This window comes from Haliotis rubra, unplaced genomic scaffold, assembly GCF_003918875.1.
Source record: "Haliotis rubra isolate DU_JTF1 unplaced genomic scaffold, ASM391887v1 Scf78, whole genome shotgun sequence".
Lineage (NCBI taxonomy): Eukaryota > Metazoa > Mollusca > Gastropoda > Lepetellida > Haliotidae > Haliotis > Haliotis rubra.
Genome location: NW_025767501.1, coordinates 417,524 through 439,149, shown reverse-complemented (window position 1 = coordinate 439,149; position 21,626 = coordinate 417,524). Strand labels below are relative to the sequence as shown.

Genomic DNA, 21,626 nt, shown 5'->3' with positions numbered 1-21,626 from the left:
AAATAGGCGTCGGCATTTGAAGCATCTTCACTTATGGTAAACATAATCACATCGATTCTATATATAATCCATTTTTGCAAAGTAAATCTCACTCACTGATTAATTAATTTTAAATGATTCAATGGCATATTTGACGAGTTCTCACGGCAATTATCGGGTGGTCATGTTGGTTGACACACGTCATCGTATCCCAATTGCTTAGATCGATGCTCATGCTGTTGATCACTGGATTGTCTGGTCCAGACTCGATTATTTACAGTGCGGCGTTAAACAACAACCAACCAACCCAGCAATTATGTTTGCGTTTTTACCGATTCTGAAGCAGTAATTATGTGGAGCTTTCATACAGTCATGTAGATAGTGAGGCCAGACATACTGCTATATATTTGAATTCATTTTAACATGTTGTGTGTTATTGGCACCTAAAGAACTCTTCTTATAACACAAATTTATAATCTTGAAGTATTTTTTAAGTAAATATGGCATTACTGTCAATCTGCTTGACTGTTGGCATCGGCTAAGAATACCTTTCGAATTCTTTGAGGCATGTACAGAGTTATATTTACCATTTGTCATTGAAAAACTAAACGCAACAAAATATTGTTGTTGTGTTTGATTCCAAATTTCACCTGCTCGTCAGTTTCCTGAGTATCAAGCACCTGTGTCAACTTCCTTGTGGATTTTCTGTAGCGGGTGTCAAATGTACCTCTTCACCGGAAGAGTTCCAATGGCGCGTGGTTTTGCTGTCGTATTGAAACACGTGTTGTTCGTCGACAGAGCCGTCTACCGCATCTGTTTGTAAGGTAATTATTGTTATATATGTTAGCTTGATCATTTGTCAGTGTGATTCTTTCAGTTAAGCATCGCCACTCAGTCACAGATACGTAAATAGGCGTAATTCGCGAGGACAGACGGACACGCCCTCCCAATCCCGATGATGTCGCAATGTTACGTCCTAATCACGCGATAACTTATGTACTAATATCGCGTACGCCTAGTCAGCCTAATTGAAATCACCAACTTCTGACTTATGACTTAGTAGCATGCACTGTCACACACGGAGGATTACAGCATAGACTTTCTCCGACGGCATTGTTCGTCAGATTGTCTGGAGCAACTGATTAAAACAGTCCGCAGTTACCGTATTTCCTCCATCAGACGCCTTTATCCTTTTGACCCTAAACGTGTGTAGATCGGGGTCTTCTAAAAATTGTATCAATAAACCTGCTTGTGGTAAAGCTGCCTTAAGACTCTATCCATTCACCTGTTCACGTTTTTATCATGACATCAGTTTTTCAGAACGTTTGCCAATGTAAGATTTACTGCTCACTTATACTTCTCTGACTGTCTGCAACTCATAAGTTTTACACCCCCCAACCCCCAAAAAATTCAAAACAAAACAAAAAACAACAACCCACACCAGAAACAAAAAAACCCAACAGAATAAAACCCAAAAAAACCCAAAACACTCCACCACCCCAAACAACAACAAAGTCCAACACAAAAGCAAAAAAACCCAAAACAAACCCAAACTGTATGGCAAACCTTCTCTCAATCACTTTATTCAAAATATGTCTACTTTTTAAATTGAAAGGAATCTATGAATGAGGACAATCTGTGCTGGGTTTTGGAAAACAAAATGGTTACCCCTTTGTTGTAAAATACTAATTCATAGTGTTCTTTTGGTGAAATAAGTGTAAATATAAATAATAATAATTTCTATTTTCATTATTTTTATGAAGGAGCCCTTTCAAGAAGGTCATGTGGTCCAATAAAACAGTGAATAAATTACACTTACAACTATAATGAACTCAAATGGGCCATTGGTTATAGTTCATTATAACCATAGTTATACACATTTAGACTAAAACTTACAACTAGAGGTTTAGGCAAAACAACCCAGTTCGTTTCCAGTCAGTACGTAGTAACTGTGTTTGTTACTAACTTAGTTTATTGTATTTTGAAACCATGTAATAAATAGTCAGACGGGTATCGAAAAGAGGCTGGTGATACACTTGACACAGGGGCATTTATTACAGGAAATCTGGTCCTTCAGTTTTGTTCTGTTTGGTAGTTTTGTTGGTTGAGCGCATAAGTTGTGTATAACTATAGGCTTTGAGCATGATGATCCTATGTAAGAGTGATTGATCTATTTGTGATCTATATTGTCTTCTCTTTTGAATGTGGACTAAAAACTTTTTTTTACCAACGATTTGTCGTTTGAAGTTTTTCATTAAAAGGCATTTGAAGGAATGTTGGAACAAGTTGGAGTGATCTTAAAAGTATTGGACCCAATAATAACTTTACTTTGATGAAGGTAGGCCCCATGTTATTGCAGACTTTATGTTTCTTACAAGATAGCGTATTTGAGAAATAATCTTATTGAATGTATAGCTATGCTATGTCTTGCCGACCAGAAAACACAGAGATTTCAAAAGATCTTAAGCTGAGAGACAGGTTGGCAGTTATGCCTGTCAGATGGTTAGAATTCCGGCCACCATTATTGGTGCAACACCATATCATACTTTACTACGAGAGATTTACATCTCTCAAACAATAAGCAGATGTTTTTATGCTTTTTGAAACAAACTTCTGTGGAGACGTAAACACAGTGCTTGAAATTGTTTAAGTTTGTATTTTCTAGAGTTTTTAGTTTTATATATGCCTGAGTTTGTAATGTTCCCAGTAACATATAAGATTGAACTGCTGTTTCAGTTGTTTAATGTCCCACTCAGCAATATTCAAGCTGCATGATGGCCGGATGTAGATATTCCAGTCTGGACTAGACAGTGCAGATCGATGCTCATGCTGTTGATCACTGGATTGTCTGGTCCAGACCCAATTATTTACAGACCGCTGCCATATAGCTGGAATATTGCTGAGTGCGGCGTAAAACTAAACTCACTCACTCACTCACTCACTCACTTGACTAGACAGTCCAGTGATTGACATCATGAGCATGGATCTACACAATATGGATACAGTCACTTGTGAGAATTGATCTTCAGTAACCCATGCTTGTTGTAAAAGGTGACTAACAAGATCGGGTGGTCAGACTTGCTGACTGCAACAGGTTCACACATGTCATCCTATCCCAACTGCGTAGATCGATGCTCATGATGCTGATCACTGGATTGTCTGGCCCATACTTGATTATTTACAGACTGACGCCATACTGGAATATTGATGAGTCGAGCGTCAAACAAGAAACAAAATAACATCTTTAAGTGGCATTCAGAAGCTGTAGATGCTAACACCATTATCAAACATGATTTTGCAAATAATCATTTGCTTGATAACAGTGTTAGTATCTACGCGAAACGTTGCATCTATTACAATAAAGAAGTTGAAGAATGGAACAATTTTATGGATATACAACAGCAAGTGCTTGACAACGACATTAGAATTTATGTCGAAACGTCGCCTATACAGAATAAAGAAGTTGTATATCCATAAAATTTTCCCCATTCTTCATCTCCTCAACTTCTAAAATGCCAGTCAAAGAAATAAAGAAGTTGTCTATCCATAAAAAGTGTTCCTCTTTAGTCAAAATAACAAAGAAAGAAAGACATGCATTAACCCAGTCAGCGTGCCTGACCATCTCATCCCATTAAGTCATCTCTGACAACAAGCACAGTAGCCTCTGACAACAAGCACAGTAAACTCTGACAACAAGCACAGTAGCCTCTGACAACAAGCACAGTACCCTCTGACAACAAACACAGTAGCCTCTGACAACAAACACAGTAGCCTCTGACAACAAACACAGTAGCCTCTGACAACAAACACAGTAGCCTCTGACAACAAGCACAGTACCCTCTGACAACAAACACAGTACCCTCTGACAACAAACACAGTACCCTCTGACAACAAACACAGTACCCTCTGACAACAAACACAGTACCCTCTGATTTGTTACACTGGTTACACAGGCTCACAAAAGTATCATGCCCCCTTATAAGTACATTTATCATTGTAGAGTGATGTAAATCCCAAGTCACTGTTAAATATTAAAAGCAACTGGGCCTACAGACCCATATCCTTTTGGCATTCATAACCTGAAACATTACAAATAGAAGTGCTGTTTTGTTTGGTTTTGTGCAGGCTACATGTTAGCATACCTATTATATTTCAAAAATTGAACAATTGTATATTCTATATATTTTAGAGTGCCTGTGACACGTTTGATATATAGTTCCTGATTCCTTTGGGCCATGAGAATGGATTTGTTTACCAACTTTGGCATATTTAGTATATAAAGCCAGCACCAAGTGCTCTTTTGCAAGAATAACAGTGCAAAAAGTAATTTGTAGATGAGAAATTACCACTTGAAAATGTTTCTGAGTCATTAATGTAAAAGAGTGATGTGAATGAAGCGATGTGAGTTTGTGAATTAAGTTTTACGCCACTTTCAGCAATATTCCAGCTATATCACATTGGGGGACATATGTGGGCTTCACTCAATGTACCCTTCTGGGGAATTGCATGAAAAGAAAATGAACTTTATAAATTACAATTGCTTGTATTCTTGCTCATGTTCAATTGACATTAAGAGATTGAAGAAATGATAAACATGTTTTTTTATGGACACCCAGTTCCAAAGGGCACGTCTCAACATCTTTGTAAGTGCCCTGTGGCACACTTGAACAAACATTTCTGCCCTTCATCTCACATATGATTTGATGAAAGTGGTTTTGTTTTGTCTGTGATGTTTTTTCATTCCCTGTTTCAGGTGAGACCCCCATTAATTCTTATATGCTAACAAATCATATTCAGGTTTATTGTAAACAGGGCGAGTGGAGATATTAAGAGTCTGTCAGGACTTGTGAACTCAAGCAAGCATGAGTTTTTCTGAAGTGTGAGAGTGCTAGGGAATATCCTGCCTGAGAAACTAACTGGTTAATTCTACAATCAATGCAATTTTCAGAAAAATTAAATTAATATTTCACTGCATATTTTTTACATTAATTTGACATTATTAGAATGAATGTGCATAGATAATCAAACACAATGTGAGAGTGATACTCAAATATTGCTTCTCATTGTAACTGTTATACCCAGATCCTAGATCTGATTGTAATTGATTGTGCAAGAGACATATCAGTTTCCGACATTGGGAAGCATGGATGGCCCTGTTGTCTGTGGTGACACAGTTTGTTGTGCAGAGTTCAGTCCCTTAGATATGCCAGGAACCGATGATTGGGGTTCAGAACACAGACTGTGTTTCTCAGTTACTTTTAGTCCCAGAATGAAAAATGCTTCATATTGGGCTTTCTTCCAACATCAAGCTGCTTCTTGAAGATATCAGTTAAGTGCTGCTAAAAGTGGTATTAAGTATTCAACCCAACTTGCTCTCAGTCTAAGTAAACTTAGGCTCAGTATTATTTGTTACACTGCTATACTGAGTCTAACAAACCCTAGTAGAAGGTCGTGTCAGCTAACCTTTGAGCGACCTATGACCGCCCAATCAAATGCGAACGGATTTAACCAATCAGACAATAGCTTCTTGTTAGGGTTCGGCAGTTTTTGGATTTTCTCTTCCCCGGTCGCTGCCACTGATCTCTCAACAAATGAAAATCTGCATAACACACAGATATTTGACCTGCAGTATATACACTGAGGGTTTTCTGATGACATGGTTACTATTAGCTTATATTTTTGCAAGATGACATCCTGGAATATTCACAAAAATGTTACTCTCAGCGACTGTTTACTAATTGTGAATAATGGCGTTCTCCATATGTATCACTCGGAAGCGATCGTGCGGCAAATAGCATTCGGAATCGTTCGAGTTTTCGAGGTAAATTTTCAAATGGTATGTGCGAAATTAACTTTCATGATTTGGTATGCTGTGTTCTGATTGCTCAATCCAAAAGGTTAGCTGATGCGACCATCTAGTAGGTTTTGTTAGACTCAGTATAGCAGTGTAACGAATAATACTGAGCCTAAGTTTACTTAGACTGAACTTGCTCTCTAACTGTCTAAATATATCTGTGTATATCAGATAAATCCACTAGGAAAGTCCAAGGTTGTTGCCCTTAATGTTCGTACCTTCATGTGTAGCTGGAGCCAGTGTCCATATTCAACAAATCTGAAGCTCATTTGAGACTAGAGACATGTGCAGTAAGTTGATTTGGGCATAAAACAACTTGTCCATGAAGATTTTCACTAGTCTCGGACTAAAAGACCAGTAGCCATATCTACAGCTGACTTTGGAATCAGATAGCATTGCCTCAAAGCTATTAACAAGCCAGGCATCTCAGTGGAAATAGGGATTTCAAACCCATGACATCAAATCCTGACTCACCATTGTATGCTACTCAGCACACAGATAACGTGAGACCCGGGATTCACCTGGGACTCGAATCCATCTTTAGAGAATGAAACTGCAGTGCTGCTACTCGTACCCCATGGGACTCAGTACTCGTACCCCATGGGACTCAGTACTCGTACCCCATGGGACTCAGTACTCGTGCCTCTGTCAGTTGCTCTTCCTTGGGCTTTGCTGAGTGGCCCTCGATTACCAAAAACTGTATGACTGCTCTGTACTCAATCTTATCCGTCATGCCGAAAATCCGGGTTCGATTCCCCACCTGGGTACAATGTGTGAAGCCCATTTCTGGTGTCCCCCGGCCGTGATGTTGCTGGAATGTTGCTAAAAACTAAAACTCACTCACTCAATCTTATCCATTTCTGCCCTTTCAGTAGGGGTACATGTGTCTGGAAACTAGCCACATGTGCATGTCAGTATTACGTTTATGTGAATGATATAAACCATTCTTCAATATCATCAGTTATTTCTATCATGCACATATCAGCAGTATTTTAGGCTCAAAACCTTTAGATACCCCGTCATATTTCACTTGTGTCCAAAGAAAGCCTGAAAATAGTGCTTCTTTGGTCCTGATCTACAAAACTGTTGTAATGTTACAACCTGTCGTAACACTACAGTTTACCATAGAGTTACAAATGTCATAGCGCTACGGATGCTTTGTGGATGGGGACCCTGGACCCTGTTTCACAAAACTACCGTAGCCCTACGACTTCCATACCTCCTATACTGTAACATAGACTTACGACAGTCGTAGCGCTACAATAGCATTGTGAAACGGGGCCCTGGTCACTAGCGGGCACAGAAGACCTTTAAATGTCTCCCAAAACGACGATGTGGTGAAATTCTTAAGATAATTGCCGCATGACTAATTATGTGTTGACTTTATTTAAACTTGTGGTTCGATTTTTAAAAATATCATCTCAAAAGCTTGAATTCACATGATTCTATTGTTTAGGATTGTTTTTCAGATCAGTAAATATGAGACATTTAAAGTAATTTAACTTCCTTAAACTGTTCTTTTTCTGGAGCTAGGACAAACGCTTTCTCTTGTCTGACATCATATTTTGTCTGCTGTAGAAATGAACAATGAAAATCGAATATGACGTGATATTTTTTTTGTACCTAAAAAATATTCAATATCTTCATGTCCACTTTTATTACATTGTGTTTCCACGTTTAAATTCTAGCCTCTAGTTTTTGTCTTGTCTCCTTTTTATAAGATTTGTTTGGGAAAGATGCCAAGTTAAGAATGCAAATGACAACCGGATAAACTGACATATGAAATCAACAGCACTTTTTGACTGTCATTTTGTCATATGATGTCAGATTAGTGTTAGACACTGCCAGTTGTGATAACGTCGCAGTGGGAAACAATGCTCCCTTGTGTCTGCGATCACAATGTAATACAATTGTGAACTGTCACTAAACCACCGACTTGAATCGTAATTGATGTTTTCCCCTCGCAGGAGCATGTCACTTGGCAACGGTGTGTGAAAACACAGATTTGCTTTTGTGGAACTTGTTTGGAATGGTGGTTGTCATAATTTAAAGGCACCGCGATATAGCTGGAATGATAACAACACAAAACCAAATCATTTAAAAGCAAATTGTTGTCTTGTTAAAATCACATCTTTCATATTGATATGATACATGGGTGAAGATCTTAAGGGGTTCTCGGTTTCCTTGGGACCCTGAGCAATCTGTGATGGCCCGCTCTGAATAAAGGATGTATGGTTCCTCAGCCTATCAGATGTTAACTTCATTTCTTTTCTATGCGTTTTGAGGAAAATTTTATTTAAACAAGAGGAAACCCACCCAGAACACATAAATAACTCAGAAGGGATAATGCGTGTTTAATGTCCACACACTGATGATGCTTTTTGTTAGTGCATGTGAGGGCATGTGAGTGTGTGAAACTTGGAACACAGATAGCTTTAGTTGTGAACTTGTGCTTTTTGATTATTTGCCAATATTTTGAGTTTCCACAGCAACAACTTTAACTGAAAGTTGCAGTAGTGTGTGTTAGTGGTGGTCCGACTAATTTAAATAATCGAAGACTGGTCGCAATGACTAAACCACCAAGCAATCGATCATGTTTTCTCATAATCGGAAAGTTATGTTCCTAACATACTAGTCATTCTTTAAAGATGTGAAATTTGCAAATACATTTTGTGCAGTTTGCAAAAAAACCAAAATAACTACATGTTTTTTCTATATTTCTTGTGCATTAACAAACATAGCCAGGATAATTTGATAATTGACGCTAGCCAATTATTTTCAATGATTGGTCAGTTGTAATGAACCAATCATCAATTGTGAGATTTTAACCAATTCCCAACACTAGTGTGTGTATATAAAGTGGATCTTGAAAACAATCATGTTCCTTCACAAAACATGGCCTATACCTATATAGGTCTCAGGGGTCCTGTAATGAGAGATTCCTGGGAGTCATAATATTTGTCTTAATTTTCAGGGTCCTCGTGACAAAAAATATTTTTACTAATTTTCTGCATGCCTATGGATGTGCTAATAAATGATCATTGCATCCATTGTCAATTTTAGGCATGATAGGATGGATGAATTTATCACGAAGTCTTGCATCCCTGCGATAGAAGGAAACTCCCTGCTAGTGGTGAGCTGGTGAGCTGGTGATAGTTAAAATAATTTTTTACAAATATTTTTTTTATTTCCTTGACAAGTTCCATATATTTTGATATGTGTAGGTAAGTATTTACCATCAGGGGCATGTTAGTAACTTTATCGTGATATTCATTTAATATTCAAGAAGCTCATTTGAAATTTGTTTATGAAACTCTCATCATTATGAAAGGAATACCTCATCTAATGCGAGCCCCACGAAAAGATCTTCATGAGGAGAGGTAATGTATGAGAGGAAAACATGTTAATGAGATTGTGAGGAAAATAATACTCTGAATAACGTCAGACATTTGTGAAAACAGGACCATTATGATTGTGAAAGAATTCAGTATCAAAAGTGTACAAAACACAGAACGGAATATTTCCATTAGCTGAATTACCTAAATTTTGCCAAGCTATGAAACTCATTTTTGTTCAATTACAATATTTCAGTATTTTTGGAATTTTAATTCATATTCTGTTACTGGGTTTTGTTTTTGCTCTTGGATGAAATAGATTTAATTTTTCCTTTGATACAGAAATATTGTTTTTGAGCTCAAGATTCAATGATTGTGTTTAAATCTATAAATATAATTAAGTTCTAAAGAAAATTTAATTGCTTTAAGAAGGGCTTATGACAGGAAACTAACAATTTGAACTCCACATCATTAGAGGTGAATTCGTCTGATTCTGATTAGATCAGAGATCATTAGGAAACCGCACTGTAAAACTTGAATACCTGAAGATCAATAGAAATATCATGTTTGTTGTTTCTGTCCATGTTCGGCAGTATTACAGCATATGTCTGGCAGGTTTTATGTCAGCTGATAGGGGCGGTGGTGTAGCCTTGTGGTGAAAGCTGCTCACTGCCACTGGGCTGCCACATGGGTCATAACCTATCAGGGATTCCCCACATGGGTAGCTTGTCACGCTTGAAGGTCCGGATTCAATTCCCCACGTGGGTACCTCATAACCTATCAGGGATAGGGGTGGTGGGGTAGCCTAGTGGTTAAAGTGTTCGCTTGTCACCCTGAAGACCCGGGTTCGATTCCCACATGGGTACAGTGTGTAACGCCATTTCTGGTGTCCCCCGGCACGATGTTGCTGTAATATTGCTTAAAGTATGATGAAGTTGGAAGTCCATTGTTCCAAGCTGCCGGGACACAATCAAGTGGAACAGGTTGCCTGTGTGCATACTGTTACCTACCAGTAGGTGAATGCTTAGTCATGGAAAATATGTAATTTTAATAGAAACAAATGATTAAACTCCTATGATTACCTATGATTAAACTCAAAAGGAAGCCCAGTGAGATTGGAGATTCAAAACTAGAGGAAAATCTAGACTTTCTTCATTTATAGCTTTTGCAAATTGGGTGAGGTGAGGTGAAATTGGGTTTAACGTCGTGCTTGAGAATATTTCGCTCATATGACGATGTGCATCCGTGTATATGTGTATATGCGGCTGCTTGTACTAGCCCAGACTTAAGCTGTTTTTTTTTTATAGTGCTAGCCCACTGAGATACCATGCCGCAGTGAAGCATGAATACCCCACTCAGACACATTATACTGACTCCTAGCCGACCAGTCCTTGTTGTACCCATTAATGCCGAGCGCCAGGCAGGGACCAACAAGTACCATATTTTAACGTCTTTTGGTATGACGCGGTCAGGGATCGAACCCACGACCTTCCGCTCTCCGGGTGGATGCTCTAACCACTACACCACGGCGGCGGTCTGTGATAGGGCTTTGATAGGGAAAGTAATACAGTTTCCCTGAATTAGACAGTCTAGGCTACCTATGATAGGCCCCTTTCACCGCAGATCGATGGAAGACTTTTACTGCAGAGGCGGTGGGGTAGCCTAGTGGTTAAAGCGTTAGCTTGTCACGCTGAAGGCCTGGTTCCATTCCCCACATGGGTACAGTGAGTGAACCCCATTTCTGGTTTCTCCCTCTGTGATATTACTGGAATATTGCTAAAAGCAGTGTAACACCCAACTCACTCACTCACTTTTACTGCAGCAAGCAGTTGAGTCAAGCTGCATTGTTCAACTGTTCAAGATTTTCAACTGTTTGTTGGCAAGTTCTTTATTCACCTTGATGGCATCTTAGGAGTTATTTTAGTTTGAACTTGGGTTAATATTGACTTGTTGCAATCATGTTAATTCACCACCTTCATCTCGGTGTAATAACACCTGCAGCTTTATGAACTATTACCATCAGGACATTTATTGATGAAACACAGGTGTTTGAAAGATGTTTAAAAAGAATTGATTTTATTCTGCTGTTTTCAGTTTGTTGGTTGAAATTAAATCCAGTGATTTTGAAGTAAAATATCAAATTAATAGGGGTTTACAAAAAAAAACCACTAAGGGAATAATACTTAAATTATAAAGGAAATCATGCTCTTGATACTAAATTTGACTTTTAGATTAATGATTGATGGAAGTGTGTGTCTGTCGGAGGGGGTTGGGGGGGTACCTATACAATAGATTCCCTCTCTCGGACAGGAGCGGTTGCCTCGGTGATCGAGTGGGTAGAGCGTCTGCCTGGAGACTGGAACTTTAGTGGCTGGATCCCTTGGAATGTTAGTGGCTGGATCCCTGGCCACATCATATCTCAGACATTTAAAGAAGTTGCTTGATGTTACCCTGCCTGGTGCCCAGCATTAAGGGGATAAAACAAGAAACTTGTGTTGGAGTAAGTATACTGTTTCTGAATAACTTTTACTGGTATCTTGTGGGCTTGCACTATTCAACCAGCGTAACCTCACACAGACACGACATATCTATGCAAGTCGCTGTGTTAGTTGATACCTCATTTCACCTCAGTCTTTTATGGGCTTAATATCAATGAGCTTAAAAATGTATTTGCATGCGAATCATTTGCAAATATTCAGATGTTTGAGGAAAATTAACCAAATTTTGTTGTATTCGATTTATAACATGTTATATTTGGGATTACACTTTCTCAGTAAAGTACAGATTCTAGTACTTTTATTAGGTTGAGTTCCATCTGGTATTCGAAAGCACACTCTCTTTGTACAAAATTCTAATGTTTGGTCACAAGAACGTTTGATAATGACATAGAGGATAAAGTCTGTTGTTTGATAACTGACGGCCTCAGGTTAACAGATGGCAGCGTTTAAAATTCCTGCCTGCCTGACCGTCCGGAACGGTCTATTTTCATCTCGGATGGTCAAATTTCAAAAGTAGCCTGTCTGGTGGTCTGGTAGATGTTTTTACCCCTAACAGTAAATATATCATAATATCAGACAGGTTCGCTTGTAGTCAGTTTGAGGTGTTTAAGGTATTATGATAATTATGTTAAACTATTTACGATTGGACAGTTAATTTTACAATAACCAATCACAACACATGTACTTTCAGTTTCCGTAAACTCGGTGCATTGCCTGTTAGTACTATGTAGTTCATTGCGATGCCTACACACAGTAGAATATTCAGAAAAATACAAACTCTGGTCATGTGATTATCCAAGTCTCGTGGAATAAGGCTAAAAAGACGAGGAAGTTCAGGAGTCACTCTATAGGCTGTTGTTTACAAATGATGTTCCAGAACGGTTGACAAACTGTCCTTTTATTTAAACTTACTGAGATAATTAGTCAATTATCAAACAACTTGAAATTCACTGTAGGATGATTCCTAAGTCAGAAATGGATATCTTACACACTTTTTGAAAGACAACAAGCTTTGTGCTTATACAATGAGAATAATAATTTACATTGTAAGCATCAGATGAAGGATTTTATCAGGATATGAATTTAATGTAAAGATATGGCCTGAGACTACACTTTAATGTACATCTTCTCACAACTGTTCCTTTCCAATCCGATACAGAACTATCATGAGTACTGTAAGTCTTAGAGCACAGCCAAACACTCAAGTTCTTCCGACAGGACACTCACTCCTAAACTCCACAGCTTCCACTAAATGTCAACAAACCAACGGACTTTGTGTGTCTGTTATTCTCAAGATACACACAGTTGAAGCAGCACTGACGTACAAAGTGTAAGGTTCCGCCACTGGGATATAATCACACCATTACCACATGTGACCAAAATGACAACTGTTCATTGGATCACGACCTCTGGCTGTATTTAAATCCGACATAACTTGACAATGTTTTTTTGCCAGATCTAGCAATCATCAGCAATTTTTATCCAAAATAATATTCTTTTTTACAGTCCTTCCTGAAAATGACACCCTTCATGTTACTGCTGCTTTTAGTATCGTAGAACATTATAATTATGTCTTCAAGTGTCCATAACAATATATTTGTTATATGAACTATCACCGACCCTACATTCTATCTTACGGGAATGCAGAAGTGTGACAACGCTGGGGCGTTGTTGGAATAGGAGACTCGTGTTACTGAGAGAAATGACATGAACAAGTTATGATCATCTCGCTTCTGACATACTTGCACTAAATTTCAAGATACTTCTATAATTCTTTGTAATATACTTCCTGTCATCGTCCTATTCTGCATCATCAGCATCAGCATCAACGCTAAACTGCGTCTGCTGCCCCAACAGTACACTTTGAAGTCTCTACAGAAAACTAGCATCAAATACTCATCTGCAACTTCATCGTAAGAAATCTATTTCAACGATTGAAACAAGATTGAAAACTCAGCTGTCTTTATTCTGTCACCAGTATGAATTTCCCCCCCATCAAGAACAGAAATATTTAGTCGGACTTAAGAAATTCCAAACTAACAATGTAAATCCATAAAATCAATTACATTAGGCGATCCACCCCTCTATGCTTTGTCCTTACCCAGCAAATTATAGACCCATGAAGTTCTGCAAACTGTAATATGACTTTGTGAAAATCACTTGTCAAATACAACAAATATAAAGAGATTTAAGCCTGAAGGGCATGAGGAGCTAAGACGTGTCTTTCATAATCCAGAAACTGCAGATTATCTGCTCTCGGAGGGGAATCAATTCCAAAGGGGAAAACCACAATGCATGTGTTGGCAGATGGAAGAGGACCCCTAGGCACCAATCAATGCCCTCGATGATGAAAGCGGAAATATGCTAGCGAAGTTCATAATGAAATGTCTATATTTACCGTCAGTCACGATCAATCTAACACACAATGACCACAATAAGATCTTACGTCCCCATCTCAGGGATGAGAGGACTCGCCTCCAAATTTACATTTTTGTGGACGAGTAATGGCCGTAGGTTGTGTGTGCTACTTGTCTGACATCTAGTAACAACTGTTGGCTGAATAGGGTTGCCCTGAAAACAAGGTTTGTTTCCTGCGTACATCTGATAGTAAGATACCTCCTTTATAAACTTTAGTCAATCAAGGCAGAATCTGCAGACGGGCATTTCAGTCAAAAATGTACTGCTTTCATTGAGATATAATTCACTTTCTAAACACCATGAACACACTGGATGCGCCAAAATAAACCAGACTATTTCTCAAGCAATATATAGATTATCTGCAAGATGGAAGACTTTGTGAAATGAACTGGTAAATATTAAGTGTAGCACATGTTGATGAGAAACTTGCACTGGAAATGTCTGTCACTTTTTCAATAATGGTATCAAGGAAGTAATTTGAAAACGAACCAACAGAGTTCTCAATGCTGAGGGGGGACCTGAGAACATTTAACCATGCTAAGCTTAACACTTGAATTCTCATGCCTCCACTGATTTAAAAAACTGTACAAGTGAAAACCTACACAAATTAGTGAAAGAAAGAACCATTCTGGGACGACTTTTCCACTAGTGTGGGACTAAAGACTGTTTTTCTGTTGCTACTCATCTGAAAATAACAGTTCGGACCGCTCATACACCACACAGCTCATACTAGGGCTGGGACGGGTACTCGGGTACTCAAATCCGAGTCGGGTACAGCTGGAATCGAGTCCTCTTTCTTGGAATCGAGTAACCGGAAAGAGAGAGAACTCGCTCTGACAAGGGCAGATAATAACTTGTCTTTTTTTCAAAATTGACGTAACACACATTTACATCATTGGTGTTGACCGATTAATCAAGGTTTTTATTAACGACTGTAATTTATCTGCGCATGAGCAGTGAGTAGTGAAAGTTACAGTAATAGTGGGAATGAAAAGTTCTGTTGTGTTTTAACGATGAATGTAAGTAATGGTCATAGGCGGATCCAGAGGTGGGTGCTGGGGCTCAGGGCTCGCCCCCACCCCTTTGTGCTGAAAGTTTGTTAAATGACCATTGAAAATGAAGTGTGCACCTCTCCTTTTCTCAATAGTGTGCAAACCCTACCCACCCACCTCCCACCCCCTTTCTCAAAAACTGTATCCGCCACTGATGGTGGTACTCTTTATATTGGTTTAACATACGTAATTCAAATAGCCTAAGATCTGTTTTAATGTCTTATTGCCATCCTTTCAAGTTTTCTATAATAATCTCTGTCAACTCGTGGTTAAATATTCAGACAGTTGACAGAAGCGCTGTATTCCTTACATTTCCGGGTACTCGATTCCGATTCGGGTAAGTACATGCGGGGTACTCGATTCCACTTTTTCCTACCCGTCTCAGCCCTAGCTCAAACACCACACAGCTCATACACCGCACAGCTCATGCACCACACAGCTCCTACACCACACAGCTCGTACAGCTCATACAGCACACAGCTCATACAGCACACAGCTCATACACCACACAGCTCATACACTACACAGTAACTCCCAGTCTACCACTGCTTGTATTCAGTGCCAGGAACAATCTGCATCCAAAACCTTGGATTCAAACATGGCTGTCAGCTCGACATACATTTTCAAGTTTTTTTTTACATTCTAATATCAGCTAGTGCTGGTTATCTCGCAAAATGCAGATCACTAATCAGAGCTCAGTAATCGATCATTAAAGTGCTATCATAAACTCCACTTCAAAATTCATGTGGGAAATGTAAGGGGCCACAATCATAACATTGTCGAAACAAAACAGGCACCAGTTAATGCTACGATCAAGATGATCGAGGATACTTCCTGTTGACACACACACAAGTATGTTTGTTTTCATTGCAGTTTTACGAGTCAGGAAACTGCATCAGTTGTTTATGTCCTGATTTAACAATAATAACATACTTTCTAAAGTTTAATTTGGGGTTTCATTTTTTATGAATATCAATTTGTCTCCTGCAAGTGAGATCGATCAATTATTCAATCAGTTGCTTCAGCCATGTTTTGGTATAGATCCTTATACCGTTATCCATTAAAAAGATCCGGGTTAGAATTAGTCTTCTAACAGTAACCCATGCTTGTCGTAAGAGGCGACTAACGGGATCGGGTGGTCAGGCTAGCTGACTTGGTTGACACATGTCATCATATCCCATTTGTGTAGATTGATCCTCATGCTGTTGATCACTGGATTGTCTGGTCCAAACTCAGATTATTGACACACAGGCCTTATAGCTAGAATCTTACTGAGTGCTGCTTTAAACAATAAACAAACAAACAAACAAAATTATACCATCAAACTATCACTTAGCTTGATCACTGTATACGGATCTGTACCGACATGTTGCCTAAATGATATTAAAGAAGTTGTAATCCATTCAAATGCTTCTTTGAGAAAAGACATGCCCACTTTACATATCATTTGGCATAATTTTATCGACATACTTCTCCATCTGTGACAGTGAGGTGCCTAACAAAATATATTTATACATCAAAGTGACTGTGCTTCTGTAAAGTTTTGTTTGTTGTTCAGCAATATTCCAAACAATCCAGTGATTAAAATCATGAGCACCGATACATCTATACAATTGGGATATGATGCGTCAACCAAGTCAGCAAGGATGGACTCCCAATCCCGTAAGTTTTGATTGCAGTACATGGAGGATAAATACAAAACCTAAAAATGAAAATAGAAACTTATTCATGTTTTAAGATATTTTTCGATAAAAGTTAGACATTTTCTACTTTCATCAAAGTCATATTTATAACGCTGCGGAAACTTTGCGAACTGGTGACTGTTTTTCACTCACATAGTCGCAGTGTACTTACCGTGTTCTTAAAGTGCAACAAAATTATTACGCACTTATTCTCACTTTCAAAAGAAATCCAAAATACTTGAGTTTTTGTCATGAAATTCACATTCTAACTCACTGATCGTGATTTGCGTTTGTATTGTAACACGAAAAATCTTCCCTGCTTCTCCTTTTACTGGTTTAATGGTTTCCCCTGGGGTATTGCGAGCTGTGTATTGTGAAATGCCATCCAGGCATATAGAAGTTTCTTGAGCATCAACTCGGATCATGTTTCAAATGGAAAGTATCAGGTTAGATGAAGATGACTAAAAATGTTTATATTCTTTGCAGATAACTGCGTGTGGAGATTATGTAACACTTGTAAGCCGGGGGATGTTAGGCATAAAACATATTTGTCATAATATAGAATTTCCAGTGAAAAATGGTTTGGAAGTTTCCTGAAATGTTCTTTTTTCTGTTTTCTCAATACGATGCTGTCTGCATGAAGTTCTGATGACACCTCCATTGGAGGTCCCATAAGGTCCCAGTCAGCATTGATCTGCTACACTCTATCAATTCTGAGCTCGGTGTCATCTGCACTGAAAGATTTTACAGATTTGGGCATTATCACAGCAAGTGACTTCTAGAATGGGCATCACATGTTGTAAGGGTTCTTCTGTGTCATAGGCCCAGTAGTTAATGGTGCCATTATTTATGTGCAGGGTTGCATGCCAACAGGACTGTATGCCAGACGGCTGTGATGGTGGGTTGGTAGTGTGTCTCAAAGTCCCAGAACCACATTCAGGGCTTGATTTAGTGCTTTGTTACTTGCACTGGTGCAACCCAATATTACAAAGTGAAACCTAGTTATTAGTCTAACTTGCACCAAGTGCAACTGAATTTTTGAGTGGGTAAACTCTGAATAAAACATCTTAATAATTCAAAAGCATATTTTTTACATTTCATATTGCAATAAAAGCAGTGCAACTAGAATTTGGCTGGTGAAACTATGTTTTTATCTTAGGTTGCACCTGGTGCATGTAGTGTTAGCATCTCTTAAATACAGCCCTGACATTACTTTCCCTATTGCCTAGCCCTACCTGCAATGCTCAAGCCCTGAATGAAGCAAGTTGCGATTCCCCCAGGTTCTGAATTTCCCATTTGAATGGGCTCCTTTTCAATTTAAATGGGCTTATTTGTTGCTATCAGAATTATATTATATTCAGAGACTAAGTGTTAGTCTAGTAGGTTCCAATCTTGGTTAACCCTGATTATATCCCTTGGTTTGCCGCCATTATCCTGTGTTTGTAGGTTCCATCTGATTGGTCAGTATCTTAAAGGATGTGTGTTTGTGTGTGTTGACTTGGCGTGTCATAATCAACATATTCTCCTATGTTTGTGATTATTTCTGCATTGAAGCACTCCTACTACTGTGACGTATCAGACCGCCTCCGTGGTGTGGTGGTTAGAGCGTCCGTCCGGAGAGCAGAAGGTCGCGGGTTCGATCCCCAACCGCATCATACCAAAAGACGTTAAAATATGGTACTGTTGGTTCCTGCCTGGTGCTCGGCATTAATGGGTACAACAAGGACTGGTCGGCTCGGAGTCAGTATAATGTGTCTGAGTGGGGTATTCATGCTTCACTGCGGCGTGGTATCTCAGTGGGCTAGCACTATAAAACCAGCTTAAGTCTGGGCTAGTACAAGCAGCCGCACATACACATACACACGCGTGCACGTCGTCATATGAGCGAAATATTCTCAAGCACGACGTTAAACCCAATTTCACCTCACCTCACTGTGACGTATCACCTTGTCCACAAGGCTACTCTCATCACAAAACTTACAAAAGGTTTGGATGGTCCTCCGGACTATTTCTATTGCCACTGATAGTCATGACAGTTATATTATACATTCCGATAAAGTTAAAAACCAAACTCAGTCAATATGTTTTATATATTTCATAAACCAGATCACAAACCTTCCAGTTTTCCCAGGGTGCTTCATAAATCTTCAGCTTGTATATAATCTTCCTGCTGGTTTGGACATGCTGCAATGAAAACTAGAAAAAGTTGAAAAAGACTTGCTTCTTTATATTACTTTGATACAAAAAATGACACTTGAGATATTAAATGTGAACATGAAGAAGTGATGAAATACTTTTTGATACTCATTTCTATAACTGGATTTTTTCCAAAGCAATTGACCTTTACTGTTCTGTTTGCTGAAGAGGCTTCAAGTTTGATATTCTATAAACAAATTATATTTGGTGCCAGTGAGTTGTTTTTCTAACTCAGTCAGGAATAAATTTTACACTGTCAGGAGTTCGTTATTATTGAAGAGGCCCCTCTAACTTTTATAAGAATTTGCACTTTGAATACAAAGCTTAATATTTTTCTTTTTCTTTTAAACTTTTGTCTGTATAGCCATTAACTTTAGGTGCAAATGTAATATAATTCTCTAGGTGCAAGTGTAATTTTAATGCTTTCGGTGCAAGTGTAATTTTAATGCTTTCGGTGCAAGTGTAATTTTAATGCTTTAAGTTGCAAATGTAATATTTATACGTAAGATGCAAATGTAATGATTGTTAACACGTCATTAGAAGGTGAGTCCATTAGGTTACTGTGCAATTCAGGTATGTTATAGAACAATCTCTACTTGTGTTCTTCATACGGTTTTAAATGTTGGATTATATGGCAGTGTAATAAGCACTCAGTGTGGTACAGGGTAGTGTTGTGTTGGCTGGTACAGGGTAGTGTTGTGTTGGCTGGTACAGGGTAGTGTTGTGTTGGATGGTACAGGGTAGTGTTGTGTTGGCTGGTACAGGGTAGTGTTGTGTTGGATGGTACAGGGTAGTGTTGTGTTGGCTGGTACAGGGTAGTGTTGTGTTGGCTGGTACAGGGTAGTGTTGTGTTGGATGGTACAGAGTAGTGTTGTGTTGGCTGGTACAGGGTAGTGTTGTGTTGGATGGTACAGGGTAGTGTTGTGTTGGCTGGTACAGGGTAGTGTTGTGTTGGCTGGTACAGGGTAGTGTTGTGTTGGCTGGTACAGGGTAGTGTAGTAGTTGTGTTGGCTGGTACAGGGTAGTGTTGTGTTGGCTGGTACAGAGTAGTGTTGTGTTGGCTGATACAGAGTAGTGTTGTGTTGGCTGGTACAGAGTAGTGTTGTGTTGGCTGGTACAGAGTAGTGTTGTGTTGGTTGGTACAGAGTAGTGTTGTGTTGGCTGGATACAGGGTAGTGTTGTGTTGGCTGATACAGGGTAGTGTTGTGTTGTTTGATACAGGGTAGTGTTGTGTTGGATGGTACATGGTAGTGTTGTGTTGGCTGGTACAGGGTAGTGTTGTGTTGGTTGGTACAGGGTAGTGTTGTGTTGGCTGGTACAGGGTAGTGTTGTGTTGTCTAATACAGGGTAGAGTTGTGTTGTCTGGCACTGGGTAGTGTTGTGTTGGCTGGTACAGAGTAGTGTTGTTTTGGCTGGTACAGGGTAGTGTTGTGTTGGCTGGTACAAGTGTGTTGTGTTGGCTGGTACAGAGTAGTGTTGTGTTGGCTGATACAGGGTAGTGTTGTGTTGGCTGGTACAGAGTAGTGTTGTGTTGGCTGATGCAGGGTAGTGTTGTGCTTGATGGTATAGGGTAGTGTTGTGTTGGCTGGTAAAGAGTAGTGTTGGGTTCGCTGGTAGAGAGTAGTGTTGTGGCCAGTACTGAGTAGAGCAATGTGTGCTGCTGCAGAGTAGTATTGACTTGGGTATAATGGGCTGGCCAGTTGTTGACCCTTTAGAGGTAAACAGAAATCAAATATATTAAGCCTTGTTAAGCCTTTGCATTTCTTCAACATGAACACTCAAGCTAAAAACAAGTAGTTTCAATACTTTTCTTCTGAATATATCTATTTCTTCATTTCGCAAGGCACACATTTTATAAGGGCTATGATATTTATGTAAAATCACCTGCAGAAAAATGTGGAAGTAATTATTTTTTGTTTCTCCTGTCAAAATGGAGATTAAAACAATTGAAAATTTCATAATGAACATGAAATTGCATTGCTGTGTCATTCCAGAAATCAGATACTTAACAGTGTTTTTCGCAGCACTGTTGTTAATTATTCAATACCCAGCCAATCTGAACAATTATTTTCTGGGAATTGTTACTGTAAGAGAAGTTACTTTTTCAGTTTAAGAAAATTTACTACTCATCTGCCTCCTGCCATTAATAATCCAATAATACTCAATTCTGATATGATCTTAAACATGGCTGCAATGGAAGCCATATTGAAGTTTGACTGTAAAACATGTAGAACTTAGTTTGTTGTGACGAGCATGGAATTGAAGTAGCTGATTATTTTTATTCTGTAAATAATGGAAAATGGTTTACTTATTTCATGATCAGAAACCAAATTAGGCAGTTAGAACTGATATTTAAGTAGTATGTGTAGTGCGACATTGTGGTTTAGACATGTAACTGACATTCTGATAAATAATTAAGCTTCTGTACCAACAGTTACATAGGGGGATCCAGAGGAAGGGTGCTCCCCCCTCCCTTTTGTCCTGAAAGTTTGTTAAATGACTCGTGAAAACGGGTGAACATGAAGTGTGCACCACCTTTCTCAAAAAGCTGTATCCGCCCCTGAGTATTTCTTCAGGCATTTTTGTTGACATAGACGTTTGGTATACACAGT

General features: G+C 38.9%; 1 protein-coding gene across 2 annotated transcripts in view; it reads left to right on the top strand.

The window, feature by feature from the left end:
* Positions 1-679: 679 nt before the first annotated feature.
* The window catches only part of LOC124260854 (zinc finger CCCH domain-containing protein 10-like), a 292,806-nt gene continuing 271,859 nt past the window's right edge, over positions 680-21,626 (top strand). For both annotated transcript variants that reach the window (XM_046695174.1, XM_046695169.1), the window contains exon 1: positions 680-803. The gene's annotated coding sequence lies outside the window, so the exon portion shown is untranslated. The remainder of the gene's footprint in view (positions 804-21,626) is intronic.